The following is an 18189-nucleotide window of genomic DNA, read 5'->3' as shown; positions in this document are numbered from 1 at the left end:
GGGTAACTTTGAAGGGTTATTGATTAGGAAGGGGCAGGAGGGGAGTTTGTGGGGTGGGGAAAATGTTCTGGGTCTTGATTTGGATGGTGCTCACTTGGAGCATATATCTGTAAAAGTTCTTCAAACCGGACACTCAAGATAATCCATTTTCCTGCATAAATAAAAAAATGTTGTATGGTTCAGTGGGTAAATAATCTGCCTGCAACGCAGGAGACACGGAAGACACGGGTTCAATCTCTGGGTTAGGAAGATCCCTTGGAGTAGAAAATGTAACCCACTCCAGTATTCTTGCCGGCAGAATCCCATGGACAGAGAAGCCTGGCAGGCTACAGTCCATGGGGTCACAAAGAGTCAGACACGACTGAGTGGCTAAGTGTGTGTGTGCGCACACACGGACATACACACACATCAATTACCGGAAAGGCTGTGAAGAACAGATGAAATGATAGCCCACAGCCAGTGGCAGAGGTGAGCTAGGAGCCCGGCTCTCACGTCCTCTCCACCCCAGCAGCAAGCAGGGCTTTCTTGACACACAGAGCAAGGCAGTGGCGAGGTGGGCTTGCTTCCCTCCTATCATCCTGAGTCCCTGGCTCAGCAGGCCAGGTGGAATTTCGGGTATTCGTTTGGAGAGTGAATCATAGCTCCAGGGAATGAGAGTCCCCAGCAGCTCCAGAAATAATGATGTGTCAACATCTGCCTCCAATGACTCAGATTTAATCTCCACAGTGACCTTGTAAGCTTGTGGGATTATTAGAGCTGGCAAACAGACACAAAGAATATTAAAGTTGTTTGTCAAAAACCGCTCTGCTTCTGTCAAGAAAAACTTTCGGAACAGAGGAACACACATGCTCCAAACAGAAGGAAAATGGGAGGAAGAAGATGCTACTTAAGTCTATTTTGCCAAGAACTATCACTTGGAAAGAGTAAATTTCTAGTGTTTCCAGCTTCTAAAAAAATTCACTATTTTTCAAGTTCAAAGAATCGCTGCTTGCCAGCGCTTTAAGATTAAAACGACACAACTCTCGGACGCCTTCGTACCTTCTCCATCTTGTGTTGAGGTCACAAATTCCAAGTGACTGCCTCCAGTCACATCAGACTTGGTGTCTGGGAACCTGATTTCTTACCCTGGCTCCTTAGGTGAGCCACGTCAATTCTCTGAGCCTCAGTTTCCCCATCTATAAAATGGAAATACGTGTTAAGGGAATAACATAGAGGTTAGAGAGAGGTCTGACGCACGTAGTGGGCACTGAGGAATCATGAGCTGCATTTGACGCCTTTCCACTTCCCAGCCTGAAAGCCAGCCCCAGAATACAGCAGCCTCCTGCTGACATTTGGTTTCCCAATAACACTGTTTTGAAGAGCCCCACTTACATTGTGCCTTGGACTTGCTTCCCACCCCTCGTAAGTGAGCCCCTGGGTCTCCTTGGTAATAAGGAAGAGCGGCCAAAAGGGTGGAAGGCCCTAACTTGAGATCTGTGATTCGCAAGGAAGCTGTCCCCTCTAGCAAATGAATGGAGAAGGAGACATACACTCTTCTATTCTAATACATAAGCATGCACTTCACCAGTTCAAGGTTGAACATACCCATCAAACCAGAACCCACCAGGAAAGACGCCTGTGTACACTGGTGTGTGGATCACTAAGCATCCTCCAAACAAGGTTCATTATATTTTTATTTTATGAACTTTGTTGCCTGACATCTCTCCCCGCCCCGATTCTAACGTGCACAAAGGCATAGCCCACATCTCTCTTGTTCAGCCCCATAGGCCCAACACCAAACACAAGGACTGTCAAATACCAGGCACCACAGGAATGTTTATTGAACAAACAAACGAATGAGGGATTTCTCAGCTCATACCACATCAACACTAAGCAGATACGGACCATACCTGTCTTGTTTATCTGTATATCCCAGCTGCTGCATAGGAGATGCTCAATAAATGTTTGAGGAATAAATGAGAAAGGGCAGGGAGGGCGAAACTAAGGACCTTGGACTAAGACGAAAGAATTGCGCTCACATCAATAATGTTTTCCTGCAGTCATTCACTCATGCTCTGAAATGTCCTCGATTTTGAGAAACCCAACTGTCCCCAGCACTTGAGCAAGCTGCCTATTTGATACCTTTAGTGCCAAGGTGATCACAGCCACTGAGAAAGAGTTGACTGGAGAATTAAATCTCGTTAGCAAAATTTCTCAGCAAGGACCAATAGCCAAGGAAACAATGAGAGTCAGAAATTTGTAAGCTTCAAATAAAATGTGGTTTCAAGAAAAAGTCACAAAACGATCTGCATGTTATTTTGACCTTAATGACTATGTCTCTGGACTTCTCTGGTGGTCCAGTGATTAAGAATCCCCTTGCCAATGCAGGGGGCACTGGTTCGATCCCTGGTCCAGGAAGATCCCACAAGCTGCAACTAAGCCGGTGCCCCACAACTACTGAGCCAGCACTCTAGAGCCCACGGCTGCAACCACTGAAGCCTGAGCGCCTAGAGTCCACGCTCCACAACGAGAGAAGCCCGTGCACGGCAGCTGGAGCGCAGCCGCCACTCACTGCAACCAGAGGAAGCCCATCCACAGCAGCCAAAACTCAGCACAGCCGTAAATAAACGTTGTTTTTAAAAAATGACTGCATCTCTGCCTCCGGGTCCCTCCCTGGGGTCTCCTCTTGCTCCTTCCTCTCCTCTGCCCCCCTCTACCCCAACCCCAACAAGTCAAGTGAAATCTGGAATTTTCTCTTTTGTGTTTTATCTTGGAGCTGCCTCTCCTGGCCATATCTGTAGGATCACTGCAGTCTGTCCACATCATTCACCTCCCACCTTTGCTCACAGCCTCCTGGGCCAAGATGCAATGATTCAGCTAAAGCTTCCCACAATGCTGAGCATGAGGAAAGAGCATCCAGGGCAACAACGAAGCCTGTTCTCAGTGAGTCACCGCTCCCCCGAGATCCTGCCCCACTACTGAGGAAGCCGAGCAACTCTGAGCAGGAAGTCGTCTGCCTCCCTGCATAGAGGTCTAGCCACCGGCCAGCACATGGTGGGTGTCAGTGCGTAGGTGCTGAGTTAAGATCAGGGTTGAGGGGGCCCTGTGAAGCCACCCACTCTAGGACACTACTCAAAACTTGGGGGGACCCAGCAGGTTAGTCACTCTAGATACTAAACTTTGTTTTGAGCTTCAAGCTTTGTTTTGGTCTGAATCACCAATCTGCAGCTTCTTTAAATAAATGCCATTATTTTAAGCCCCTGAGTTTGGGCTTGGTTTGTCACATGGCATTATCACAGCGGTAGATAACTGATGCGCTGAGGAAGCTGCATTTGGATCAATCACCCCACAATTTATTATGAAGCTCATCAGAAACCGCACAGCCCTGCCCTCACCAAGCTTCTCACACCCTGCCTTGAATGGTGGTCGCCTGCGGCAGGTCAGGGGGGACTGGTCTCTGCCCTTCCTGAACACATAGAAGCCTCCGAAGGATGGAGACCCACTTGGGGTGTTTATTTGTGCATCCTCCAGAGCTTTTCCGTGGAGACTAGACTGGAACAGAGAGAAAACAGAAGCACTAACTTGTACTGACCCCTGATCAGGGAGCAGCTCTGAACAGTTCACTGGAGAAAAAGCGGGGAGGGGAGTCATAGACAGAGAGAAATTAAAATGAAAAATTGTAAGAGAATCGTCCCCCTTTTCTTGGCAGCACAATTAGCCAGAGGAGCCCCAACTGATGCTGTTTCAACACTCTGATAGGAAGGTGCGATTGATTGGAGGAGAATCAGATGGAAAACAACACTTAGCGTTGATATGATTTCTTACGGGTACCTTTTTCCTTTTGTGCCTCACAAACATGAACTAATTAGTTGTCAGAGCACCCCAGACTAGATGGTAAGTTTCTGCCTGTATCTTACAAGGGGGGGAAGCCAGCACTTGGAGGTCACCAGTGCAGCCCCAGGTGCTCTTGCATTTCCGCATCTTTCCACCACCCTCCGGGCTCGCGGTTTTTTACGTCTTTCAATCCGGAGTTTTGGATTCCTATTTATAGACTGAAAATACTAGGAAATTTGAACCAGAACCAACATTAGGGAAGCGCTGATCCAAATCCCTTATCTTACACATGTTGAAAAGAGGCTTATTTCAGCCAAGGACTATCTAAGGTCACAAAACAATTCAGAGAAGAAGCAAAATCAGACCTATTTTTCTCAGGGTAGGTCAACTCTCCTCATCCCTAACTTCCAGAAGATAATAGTTATTAATGCCAGATTCACAAATGACTTCCGCCCAACCTGTGTTCAAAAATGATGTGATGTCTGCGAGTCATTCACTCAGCAAACTGATATGGAGCATGCATCCTGGGATTCCTGAGCACAAGGGATTCAAAAATGAATTCAGCCTGTTTGAAGCTAGGTGTGATGGGCAGTTGGTGCTGGTGATAAGCAGAACTCAGGGAAACTCTGCCCCACTGAAGCCACAGGAGCCCACAAGCTGGGGTACCACAGTGTTTCTTAGCCACATATATTGTTCTGAGCACATAGTAGGTGCTCAGTTAATATACAGTGACTGTCCACAGTGGGTATATTTCAGGACACCTCAGAAGAGCCGACAGCAGGAGCCAGGGAAGCTTTCTAGCCCAGGAGAAAGCTCACCCACAGTTGCTTTGACTCCCACAATCCCATCACTGGGTATTTTAATTCATCATCGCCCCTACTCCCAGCAGTTACTGTTGCCATGACGATGGGGAAACATCACACCTCAGTCTCACTGCACCTTCACCCCTTCATAAGGCTGATCTTCTTAAGGCCTCTACGGCAGGGCCTCGGTCAAGCTCCTCAGCCATCTCTCTGACCTCAAGTCAACTCCCTACACCCTGACTTCACCCTCCAGAGTATTAAACTGCTCGGACAACCCTAGACCTGACATTGTTCAGACCCCCAGGCTCTGCACAGACTGTTCCGTCTGCCTAGAAAGCCTTCACCCAACTTGTTTGCCTGTCGAACCCCACTGCCTCCAGACGCTCCTGGCTCCAACCCTGGCCCCAGCACAGCAAAGAGCATCTTCCTTCTGACATCTGGTGTCGCGTGCCCACACCTGCTCATATCAGGCCTGCCTCCTTTATACAACTGTGATCGCTGAGCCCCCAGCAGCGAGCCAAGGGCTCTGCACATAGCGGTGTTTCACACGTCTGAACTTCATTTTAAAATTGAATCCTGGACTTCCCTGGTGGTACAGTGGGTAAGAATCCACCTGCCAAGGCAGGGAACAGGGGTTAGATCCCAGGTCCGGGAAGATCCCACATGCCAAGGAGTAACGAAAGTCCACAGGCCACAACTACTGAGCCTGTGCTCCTCAGCCTGTGAGCCACAGCGAGATTAGCCACCGCAATCAGGAGCCCGGGCACTGCAACTAGAGAAAGCCTGCACACAGTAACAAAGACCCAGCACAACCAAAAATAATAAACAGAAAGCTAAAAAATAAATAAAAGAAAACTGAATCCTACTATTAAAACAATCTTAAGAATCGAATCGCCAGTCTATGTCCGACGCAGGATACAGCATGCTTGGGGCTGGTGCACGGTGATGACCCAGAGTGATGTTATGGGGAGGGAGGTAGGAGGGGGGTTCATGTTTGGGAACGCATATACACCCGTGCTGGATTCATGTCAATGTATGGCAAAACCAATACAGTATTGTAAAGTAAAATAAAGTAAAAATAAAAATTAAAAAATTTTTAAAAAAAAACCAATCTTTAAGATGGAGAGGCTGAAGCATGGGCAAGTATAGTCAATAGCTTGTAATAACCTATAATGGAAAAGATCTGAAAAAGAGTGTATATATAATGTATATTTGTGTGTGTGTATATATATGCATATGTGTATATATATGTATACACACACATGCACACACACACACGCACACACACACACACACACACACACACACAGCATTGGCCAGTGTGTCCATATGGGAAACGTCAAATGAAGTTTTTGACCAGCTCAATATGTCTGAATCATTTGCTATACACCTGAAACACTATAAATCTACTCTACTTCAACTTTTTAAAAAGATGAAAGGATTGAGTGTAGAGAAAAGCCCCCTATAGGTGTTAACAAAGAAGGAGGAATACAGGGGAGCCCAGAGTCCCTGCAGGACTCACTGTACCTCCTCCGTCTTCACCCTGAGCATCCCTGAGATCCCCCAGACCCTCGTCTGGCTGTTTTCTGGGCAGGCTCTTTCCTTTATTAATACCACCTTACAGCCACAGACCCCTAAAAGATGGCAAGGAGAAGTTTATGCAGGTCCCCGAGCTACTTCTCTTACAGACAAGAGATGTTCAACCATCACTCAGTGCAGGAAGTGATCCCAGTGTGTCCCCCAAAGCTGATACCTCCTGGGTCTTGCTGGCTTCTCCATGGCCCAGAAGCCTAATGGGGATGGTGAGCAGTTCTCAATAAACTCTGAAATCTCTTTCCTAAGTATCACCTGCTCCCCAGTCTTCTGAGATGCTACCCTGTCCCTCCTTTCTCTCCACTGACCTCTCTTCCAGTCCCTAACTCCCAAAGTGATCCTCCCAGCTCTGAATACATGCAAATGGAATTCAAGGAAATTAAACAGTCAGGCTTTCTCAGTACCTGTTCAGTTCACACAAAGAGTACCAATTTCCTGCTGATGGAAGTAATTACTCGGCTTTAAGATTTCCTCGTTTCTCTCCCTCCAAGAAGGACACAGCAAAACTGTCTTCCATGAGACGTTTGGGGGGTAGGGAGAAGAAACCTACCATATAATCTGTTTTAAATAAACTTTTTAAAGGCATACATAACCAAAACACAAGAACACTGCAAACTTGCCCTTCCATGATTGCCTGATTCTCACTTTGTCTCATCAAAGTCTCCCACGGCTGTTCTTTAGTCAACGAACTTGACTCGAGGCCATGGAGAGAGCACAGACAACTAGGATCACTGAGGCCGGGGAACCCAGGGCACTCAGGGAATGTGCTTACCTCCTCCACGCCAAGGATGGTGCCACCCTGTGGGGCTGAGAAGGACAACAGGTGGACAAGCCCAGGTTTCCGCCTCAAGGAGTAGGTGGAGGAGATAAGCAAGTGAAGAGTTGAGGACAGGGACATCCCTAGTGGTCCAGTGGTTAAGACTCCATGCTTCCACTGCAGAAGGCACGGGTTCCATCCCCGGCTGGGGAACTAAGACTCCACGTGCCACACAGTGTGGCCAATAAAATAAAATAATAAATGTAAATATCTTAAATTATAATATCAACTAAAACAGACTTGTGGTTGCTGAGGAAGGGACGAAGAGGAATGGACGGGGAGTCTGGGGTTGGTAGATGCAAGCTACTCCGTGTAGAATGGATAAACACTAAAGTCTTAATGTGTAGGACAGGGAACTGTGTTTGATATGGAAAAGGAAACAAAAATGTGTATATTTGTACAACTGAGTTACTATTTTGTACAACCGATTGGTCCAACACTGTAAATCAACTATAATTCGAGTTTAAAAAATTATTAAAGAAAGAGAAAGAAGAGTCAGTGACAATAAGATGACAGTGAGATGGCCAAGAGACTAAGGGGAAGGCGCAGCTAACTCTGGCTGGATGGCCCAGCCTTCAAACAAGAAGGAAATATCCCCTCCAGGGACAGAAGCCCTCATGATGTGCTGGTATCTCAACCAGATCCTTTTGGTCATATGGGTGCAGCCACACCCCTGCTGCTCTGAATACTGCCTGCAAAGTGCTCACAGCTGCCTTCTCCAGAGACTTGCTCTGGGCCAAAGCATCTGCCCTGTCCAGGAGTTTACAGCCTCGGGTCCCCACAGGGACAACCTGCAGCTAATGACTGACTGACCAAGGGGTATGAAATGCTGCATCAAGAGTGAGGACTTCCCTGGTGGTCCAGTGGCCCAGGTTTGATCCCTGGTCAGGGGACTAGATCCCACATGCCACAGTAAGGCCAGGCACAGCTAAGTAAATATCTTTTAAAAAATAAAAAGCTCAGCAACCTAAGTACTCATCAGTAGGAGAATGGTTAAGTGAGTAATATTTACAGAGTGCAATACTTTAAAACAGTTCAAATTAATTAACTGCATCACCTGATTATGCAGATGAATATGGGAAACAATGTTCAGTGAAAAAAGATGCAAAAACATATAAATATATTCATGGAAAATGTAAAAACATGCAAATCCAGAACCCTATATTTTTTGGTCATGGATATACATGCTTCCCTGGTGGCTTGGACAATAAAGAATCTGCCCACAGTACAGGAGACCTGGGTTCGATTCCTGGGTCGGGAAGATCCCCTGGAGAAGAGCACGGCCACCTACTCCAGTATGCTTGCCTGGAGAATCCCATGGACAGAGGAGCCTGGCGGGCTACGGTCCATGAGGTCGCAAAGAGTCAGATACGACTGATCAACTGTCACATTCGTATGTGTCTGTGGTAAAATTAAACACACAAACCTCAAGGCAGTGGCTATATTTCCAAGGGACAGTAATGAGAGAGGGTGTAGCTTGTGTTTCAATAATAGATTCAAAATATTGAAATTAAAAATAATATCTGAAACAGGGACTTCCCTGGCATCCCAGTGGTTAAGACCCTGCATTGCTAATGCAATGGGCGTGGATCTGATCCGTCATCAGGGAACTGAGATCCCACAGGCCGTGAGATGTGGCCAAAAGACATTAAAATAATAATAATAATATCTGAAGCAAAATTTTAAAAAAGGAAATGTTCAGAAGATGAAGCCACGTTCCTTCCTGTGACCTCCTCCCAGGCTGGCACCGCCAAGCACACTTTCCTATTCTTGCCTATAAAGATTATCAAAATTCAGTTCAGAGAGGAAGAAGAGAAGAAAATGTAGGAATCCTCTGTCTGCTTCTGGTGCTGGTTCCAAGACATTCACACAGAGATGACCCAAGAGCTACATCCTCCAGAATCCTGTCAGGGACCAAGCATGTGCACCAGCTGCTGAGGCACCAGAAAAGGAGGTGGGTGCCTGGCTGCAAACACACCCTGAGTCTATCATCGTGCAACTGTCAAGGGACCAACTCAGATCCCTTGCAACCACTGACCTCATTTCCAGCAAAAGCTGTAGCTTGAGCCAGAAATCCCAGGACTGGGTCCTTGTTTCTCTTCCCAGACTCTGGGACCCTTTCAGATACACTTTATCTGCAGACTTCCAAGGACGAGGACAAGGTTATTAATTCGCTGTTACTAAAAATCAGAATGAGGAGTCACAAGACATTTGATTCAGTAGCATACTCAGTAAATCTGAGACAAAAGTCTGGATCTTTGAAGAGATCTAATGTTATTAAATTAAACTCCAATGGGTTCACTTGGGAAAGTTCAAAAATAATTATTCTGGAGTTCTAAGAGTCAATATGGTCTCTGGTGTTTCCTGTAATTTTTTTCCCTGAGTTACTAAGAATTACTGAACTCTTCTAAGAGATTCTTAGCTAAGGCCATGACGGGAATCATTGTTCATCTGAGAGCAGTTAGCAAATAAATATAAGACCCTTCTTACTGTGCATTCAAACCCAGATTATTTAGAAAACAGTTTTACATAATAAATCTGAACTACTATATATGCCTTGAAACAAAAGAAATAAGTAATCAAACAAAACAAAGAGCTTAGTAGGAGAAAATACATGGAACATGGACTTTAGATAAAATCAGTGGAAACAGCTTGCTGAAGAAATGACATTTAGCTGAGATTTAAAGGAATATAAGGAGCTAACCAAACAATGAGGGATGAGGAAACCCTTCCTAGGTAGAATGAGCAGTTTGTTCAAGAGACTAAAAGACCAGTACGAGAACTTTCCTGGTGGTCCAGTGGCTAAGTCTCTGTGCTCTCAATGCAGAGGACCCAGGTTTGATTCCTGGTAGGGAACTAGATCCCACATGCCACAACTAAGACTGAAGATCCTGAGTGCCTCAACTAAGACCCAGTGCAGCCAAATAAATGAATTAATTAAAAAAAAAAAAAAGATCAGTACAGCTAGACAGACGTGAGCAATGACAAGGACCATGTGCAATAAGGCGCGTGAAGACAACAGAGGCCAGGGCAGGCAGGGCCTCATGGGTCATTGGAAGGGGTCTGGATTTTATCATAGGGACAGAAGCAGTGGAAGGATTTAAAGCAGGATGAACAGGATCTTTCTTGTATTTTTTTTATAAGCGCAGTCTGATTGTTGGGTAAAGGACAGCAAGAAAGGAAGGGCCAGCTAGGAGGTTTCTGCAATCATGGGTCAAGAAGATGGTATTCATCTATTTGATGGATATTAAGGTTGTTTCCATGTCTTGGCTAATTGTAAATAGTGCTGCTATGAACACTGAGGTGCATGTATTTTTAAAGAAGGTGTGGTATGTATATATACATACAATGGATAATTACTCAGCCATAAAAAAAGAATGCAATTATTATTTGCGGCAATATTGATGAACTTAAAGATAATCACACTAAGTGAGTCAGAAAGAGAAAGAAAAACAAATGTCATGTGATATCACTTATATGTGGAATATTAAAAAATAATACAAATGAACTTATTTATAAACACAAACAGACTCACAGACATGGAAAACAAACTTTTGGTTACCAAAGGGGCAAGGCAGGGGGATGGATAGGTTAAGAGCTTGGGATTAATATAGATCCATTACTGTATATAAAATAGATAATCAACAAGGACCTACTGTGCTACTACTATATAGCAAGGGAACTATGCTCAATACTTTATAATAACCTATAATGCAAAGAGGGTCTTCCCTTGTAGCTCAGCTGGTAAAGAGTCTGTTTGCAATGCAGGAGACCCAGGTTCGATTCCTGGGTTGGGAAGATTCCCTGGAGAAGGAAATGGCAACCCACTCCAGTATTCTTGCCTGGAAAATCCTATGGACAGAGGAGCCTGGCGGGCTACAGTCTATGGGGTCTCAAGAGTCAGACACAACTGAGCAACTCAGCGCACACACACATAATGGAAAGAATCTGAGAAAGAATATGCATAGCTGAATCAGTTTGCTGTATACCAGAAACTAACACAACATGGTGAATGATCTATACTGCAATTTAAAAAAAGAAGAAGAAGACAGCACTGGACTTCCCTGGGGGGCCAGTGGAAAAGAATCCACCTGCCAATGCAGAAGACATGGGTTTGATATCTGGTGGTCCAGGAAGATTCCATATGCCATGGGGCAACTGAGCCAGTGGACCGCAGTTACTGCAGCCCACATGCCTAGAGCCCGTGCTCCACAACAAGAGAAGCCCGCACTCTGCAGCTGAATAGCAGACCCTGCTCACAGCTAGAGAAAACCCGTGGGAAGCAGCGAAGACCTGGCACAGCAACGCCAGCACAAAATGACATTTCCTATAGAAAAGGGTGACGTCAGACAAAAAACACAGAGAGGGGAGAAGACAGCCCAGACTAAGCTGAGAAGAACCCCCAGCATCCTGTGGTCTGGAGGATTAAAGGAGACAGAGAAAAAGACAGAGAAAGAGAGGAACTAACAGAGAAGGGTCTGCCAGGACCTGACCTGGTCTGTGCCACCACCCACCCCAGTGAAAATGACGTGCCAAGGCCACCTAGGGCCTCTCTGCAGCCAAAGCCTAGGACCACCTTCACTGCCCACCATCTACAGACGCCATCACTGCTGGCTTCTGGAAACCCTCTCCTCTCTTGGCCTCCAGTAGGTTTTCAGCCGCAATAAACAACCACATCAAACCAAACAGAAAGCTATCATCTCACAAAACAGGAAGCATCTCCAGAGGTGAGCCAGCCTTCAGGGCTGGTTGATTCATCACCTGATGAAGTCTTCAGGGACACAGGCTCCTCTGTTTCTCCGCTTTGCTGCTTACAGAACAGCAGCCTCTGAAAAGAAGGGGAAAAGAGAGAAGAAAAGCAAATGGGTTTTCTGTTCAAAAACAAGTTAGAATCCTCAGATTTCTCCCCAGTTTCATTTGACTGTTCTCGAGAACAACGATTCTAAAACGCTTAGTCTCAGGACAACTAGTCTTCAAAATTATTGAGGACTCCAAAAAGATCATGAGAATTGCATATACTGATACTTATGTGAAAAATTAAAACCGAGTCATTTAAAAATATTTATTTATTTATCTTAAATAGTGGTAGTGGTAACAAACAGTAAATATACATTAACTCAAATAATATATTTTATGTAAATATAACTATATTTTCTAAATCAAAAAAAAATCCTAAATACAGCATTGCTTTACATTTTTCAAATCTGTTTAATAGTTGGCTTAATATAAGATAGTTGGTCTTCTATGTACTCTTCCATTCAACCTATTGTGATATCACATGTCACATAGCCTCTGGAAAACTTCACTGTATACTCATTAAAAAGCGAGAGTGCAAAAGGCAAATGAAGTGTTGGTATTATTAAGAAAACTTTTTTTTTTGGGAGGCTAATTACTTTACAATTTTGTAGTGGTTTTTTGCCATACATTGACATGAATCCACCACGGGTGTACATGCGTTCCGATCCTGAACCCCCCTCCCACCTCCCTCCCCATCCCATCCCCCTGGGTCATCCCAGTGCACCAGCCCTGAGCGCCCTGTCTCACACATCAAACCTGGACTGGTGATCCGTTTTACATATAATTTACGTGTTTCAACGTTACCCTCTCAAATCATCCCCCCCTTGCCTTCTCCCACAGAGTCCAAAGGACTGTTCTATACATCTGTGTCTCTTTTGCTGTCTCGCATACAGGGTTATCATTACCATCTTTCTAAATTCCATATATATGCGTTAGTATACTGTATTGGTGTTTTTCTTTCTGGCTTACTTCACTCTGTATAGTCGGCTCCAGTTTCATCCACCTCATTAGAACTGATTCAAATGTATTCTTTTTAATGGCTGAGTAATACTCCATTGTGTATATGTACCACAGCTTTCTTATCCACTCATCTGCTGATGGGCATCGAGGTTGTTTCCATGTCCAGGCTATTATAAACAGTGTTGCGATGAACACTGGGGTACACGTGTCTCTTTCAGTTCTGGTTTCCTCAGTGTGTATGCCCAACAGTGGGATTGCTGGGTCATAAGGCAGTTCTATTTCCAGTTTTCTGAGGAATCTCCACACTGCTCTCCATAGTGGCTGTACTAGTTTGCATTCCCACCAACAGTGTAAGAGGGTTCCCTTTTCTCCCCACCCTCTCCAGCATTTATTGCTTGTAGACTTTTGGATCACGGCCATTCTGACCAGCATGAGATGGTACCTCCTTGTGGTTTAGATTTGCATTTCTCTGATAATGAGTGATGTTGAGCATCTTTTCATGTGTTTGTTAGCTATCTGTATGTCTTCTTTGGAGAAATGTCTATTTAGTTCTTTGGCCCATTTTTTGATTGGGTCGTTTATTTTTCTGGAATCGAGCTGCACGAGTTGCTTGTATATTTTTGAGATTAATTCTTTGTCAGTTGCTTCATTTGCTATTATTTTCTCCCATTCTGAAGCCTGTCTTTTCACCTTGCTTATAGTTTCCTTTGTTGCGCAGAAGCTTTTGATTTTAATTAGGTCCCATTTGCTTATTTTTGCTTTTATTTCCAGTATTCTGGGAGGTGAGTCATAGAGGATCTTGCTGTGATGTACTCTCATCGGAGAGTGTTTTGCCTATGTTCTCCTCTAGCAGTTTTATAGTTTCTGGTCTTACGTTTAGATATTTAATCCATTTTGAGTTTATTTTTGTATATGGTGTTAGAAAGTGTTCTAGTGTCATTTTTTTACAAATCGTTGACCAGTTTTCCCGGCATCACTTGTTAAAGAGATTGTCTTTTCTCCATTGTATATTCTTGCCTCCTTTTTCGAGGATAAGGTGACCATAGGTGTGTGGATTTATCTCTGGGCTTTCTATTTTGTTCCATTGATCTATATTTCTGTCTTTGTGCCAGTATCATACCGTCTTGATGACTGTGGCTTTGTAGAGCCTGAAGTCAGGCAGGGTGATTCCTCCAGTTCCATTCTTCTTTCTCAAGATTGCTTTGGCTATTCGAGGTTTTTTGTATTTCCATACAAATTGTGAAATTATTTGATCTAGTTCTGTGAAAAATACCATTGGTAGCTTGACAGGGATTGCATTGACTCTATAGATTGCTTTGGGTAGTACACTCATTTTCACTATATTGAAGAAAACAGTTTTAATCTTGCTGACCCCCTAAAAGGGTCTGAGTGACTCCTAAAGGCTCACAGACTATACTTTGAGAACCAGTGCTTTAAAGAAGGTAAAAGTGGTCTCCCTGGATTGGGGTACATCAAGGAAAATTGAGGGACAACTTAAACTGTACCAAAAATATGAGCATTAACTAAGAGAACCACACTGATTGTTAAAATTCCACTTTTCTTCCCTAGACTTCTCCGCCTACCTCAGCTTCCAGAACACTGTCAGGATAAATCCTTCAACCAGGAGACTAACACATGCCTGAGAAATCTAGCCAGCCTAATAGAAAAGGTGTAAAGATACTTACCCTGGAGAAGGGAATGGCTACCCACTCCAGTATTCTTGCCTGGGAAATCCCATAGACAGAGGAGCCTGGTGGGCTACAGTCCATGAGGTTGCAAAGAGTCGGACACAACTGAGGAGACTGAGCAGGCACTCAAAGATGCTCAGTAAAGAAGCTGCAGCACATGGATACAATGGGATACTACTCCGCCATAAAAAGGAACGGATTTGAGTCAGTTCTAGAGGGGTGGATGAACCTAGAGCCTATTATACAGAGTGAGGTAAGTCAGAAAGAGAAGAACAGATACCATATATTAGTGCATATATGTGTAATCTAGGACTTCCTAGGTGGTGGTAGTGGTAAAGAACCCATCTGCTGATGCAGGAGACATAAGAGATATGGGTTCAATCCCTGGGTCCAGAAGATCCCTTGGAGGAGGGCATGACAACCCACGCCTGTATTCTTGCCTGGAGAATCCCATGGACAGAGGAGCCTGGTGGGCTACAGTCCATAGAGTCTCAAAGAGTTGGACATGACTGAAGCAACTCAGCATACACACACATGGAATGTAGAAAAATGAGACTGCTGAACATATTTGCAGGGTAGGAATAGAGACAGAGGCATAGAGAACAGACTCAGGGACACAGCAGGGGAAGGAGAGGCTGGGGTGAACTGAAAGCAGCATTGATGTATATAAACTACCATATGTGAAGCAGATGTTAATAGCTAGTGGGAAGCAGCCATATAAAACAGGGAACCCAGTTTGGTGCTCTGTAACATCCTAGAAGGGAGAGTTGGGGGTGGAGTGGGAGGGAGGCTCAAGAAGGAAGGGATATACATACAGGTATGACTGGTTCGAGTTGTTGTATGGCAGAAATCAACATGACTTTGTAAAGCAATTATTACCCAATTTTAAAAAATTTTTATTAAAAAAATCAAATATAAAGATACTGAGATCAGCAGTTACCCAGTGAAACAGTACCCAGTGAAGTACCCAGGCTTCACCCTACAGTGAAAGCCATGAAGAGCAACACAGAAGTCAGATGAGCTTTCTCATGTTCCTTTCAATGACTAACAGACAACCAAAGATAACAAGAAATTTGAGGAAACCTAAAATGAGTAATAAAAATCAAAACAAACATATTGGGTTGGGGGAGATTAGAGAAGCAGGGAGCATGCAGAAGATAAAACCTTTCTTTAAACTATCATTAATATCTCAGAGAAAACGTATTTACAAAACAAGACCAAGATACCTTTTAAAATATTCAGAGACTCCAAAAAGGAGCCCTTTAAAGAATAAAAACACAAGAGTAGAAACTTAAAACCCACTAGAGGGAGTTCCCTGGCTGTCCAGTGGTTAAGAACCCACCTTGCAATTCAGGGGATTTGGGTTCAATCCCTGGTCAAAGGGATCCCATGTCTAAGACCCCATAAGCCACAGAGCAACTAAGCCCGTGCCACCCACAGCTACTGAGACCATGCACCCCAACTAGAGAGTCTGTGCAGTGCAACAAAAGATCCTGAATGATGCAATGCAAATCTCACGTGCTGGAATTAAGACCTGATACAGCCAAATCATGGAAAAAGGAAGAAAAACATCAATTTCTGCTTTATTGACTATGCCAAAGCCTTTGACTGTGTGGATCACAATAAGCTGTGGAAAATTCTGAAAGAGATAGGAATATCAGACCACCTGACCTGACTCTTGAGAAACCTATATGCACATCAGGAAGCAACAGTGAGAACTGGACATGGAACAACAGACTGGTTCCAAATAGGAAAAGGAGTACTTCAAGACTGTATATTGTCACCCTGCTTATTTAACTTATATGCAGTGTACACATGAGAAACGCTGGGCTGGAATAAGCACAAGCTGGAATCAAGATTGCTGGGAGAAATAGCAATAACCTCAGATATGCAGATGACACCACCCTTATGGCAGAAAGTGAAGAGGAACTAAAGAGCCTGTTGATGAAAGTGAAAGAGGAGAGTGAAAAAGTTGGCTTAAAGCTCAACATTCAGAAAACAAAGATCATGGCATCCAGTCCCATCACTTCATGGGAAATAGATGGGGAAACACTGGAAACAGTGTCAGACTTTGTTTTGGGGGGGCTCCAAAATCACTGCAGATGATGACTGCAGCCATGAAATTAAAAGATGCTTACTCCTTGGAAGGAAAGTTAAGACCAACCTAGATAGCATATTGAAAAGCAGAGACATTACTTTGCCAACAAAGGTCCATCTAGTCAAGGCTATGGTTTTTCCAGTGGTCATGTATGGATGTGAGAGCTGGACTGTGAAGAAAGCTGAGCGCTGAAGAATTGATGCTTTTGAACTGTGGTGTTAGAGAAGACTCTTGAGAGTCCCTTGGACTGCAAGGAGATCTGACCAGTCCATTCTAAAGAAGATCAGTCCTGGCTGTTCTTTGGAAGGAATGATGCTAAAGCTGAAACTCCAATACTTTGGCCACCTCATGCAAAGAGTTGACTCATTGGATAAGACTCTGATGCTGGGAGGGATTGGGGGCAGGAGGAGAAGAGGATGACAGAGAATGAGATGGCTGGATGGCATCACTGACTCGATGGACATGAGTTTGGGTGAACTCCGAGAGTTGGTGATGGACAGGGAGGCCTGGCGTGCTGCGATTCATGGGGTCGCAAAGAGTCGGACACGCCTGAGCGACTGATCTGACTGACTGAACTGACAGCCGAATAAATAAATATCTTTTAAAAACCACCAGAAGTGTTAGTCAGCAGAGCGAACATATGGAAAAGGGATGATCCCCTGGAGAAGGAAATGGCAACCCACTCCAGTATTCCTACCTGGAGAATTCCATGGACAGAGGAGCCTGGTGGGCTGCAGTCTATGGGGTCACAAAGAGCTGGACACAACTGAGTGTCTAACACTTTAAAGAAGTTCAACTCCAAACAGCAGGCACTCTAGAGAGAAAACCTGTTTCCACACTGTTTTTCCATATTGAAAGACTCACAAAGTTCTCAGTGCAAGAGATAAAAATAGAGCCACATTGAAACCCATCATTTTTATATTTCAGAACTGGGGACAAAGAGAGGATGCTAAAGTTCCTGAGCAGAAAAAAAATACACGCACACACATACATACACACAGTACCAAAAATCAGAATAGTCCTGAACTTCTCAACAGCATCAGTAGAAGGTAGAATTCAATAAGCAATGCTGTTGGATTGTAAGGGAAATTATTTCCAACCAAGAATTTCATATCCAAACCTTTCATTAAATGTGAAAGTCCTATAAAGACATTTTCAGATATAGAACACTCACAGTAAAATTTCTGTCATTTCTCAGAAAGCTACAGGAGGATGTGTGTCACAAAAACAAGAGGATGTGCTTGCTTCAACAGCACATACACCCAAACTGGAGCAATACAGAGAAGAGTAGCCTGGTCCCTGTGCCAGGATGACATGCAAATTTATGATGCATTACATATATTTTATGCAATGGAATGTTGCTGCTGCTGCTGCTGCTGCTGCTAAGTCGCCTCAGTCGTGTCCGACTCTGCAACCCCATAGACGGCAGCCCACCAGGCTTCCCCGTCCCTGGGATTCTCCAGGCAAGAACACTGGAGTGGGTTGCCATTTCCTTCGCCAATGCATGAAAATAAAAAGTGAAAGTGAAGTCACTCAGTCGTGTCTGACTCTTAGCGACCCCATGGACTGCAGCCTACCAGGCTCCTCCATCCATGGATTTTCCAGGCAAGAGTACTGGAG

General features: G+C 44.4%; 1 non-coding gene across 1 annotated transcript; it reads left to right on the top strand.

The window, feature by feature from the left end:
* The first annotated feature begins 17806 nt into the window (after nt 1–17806).
* On the top strand, nt 17807–17913 carry LOC138424946 (U6 spliceosomal RNA). The gene has a single exon (XR_011251041.1). It is a non-coding gene; the product is annotated as a U6 spliceosomal RNA (small nuclear RNA).
* The last annotated feature ends 276 nt before the right edge of the window (nt 17914–18189 follow it).

This window comes from Ovis canadensis, chromosome 19 (genome assembly GCF_042477335.2).
Source record: "Ovis canadensis isolate MfBH-ARS-UI-01 breed Bighorn chromosome 19, ARS-UI_OviCan_v2, whole genome shotgun sequence".
NCBI classification, from domain to species: domain Eukaryota; kingdom Metazoa; phylum Chordata; class Mammalia; order Artiodactyla; family Bovidae; genus Ovis; species Ovis canadensis.
Note: the sequence above shows the minus strand (reverse complement) of the source record. Positions and strands in the feature narration are given on the sequence as shown.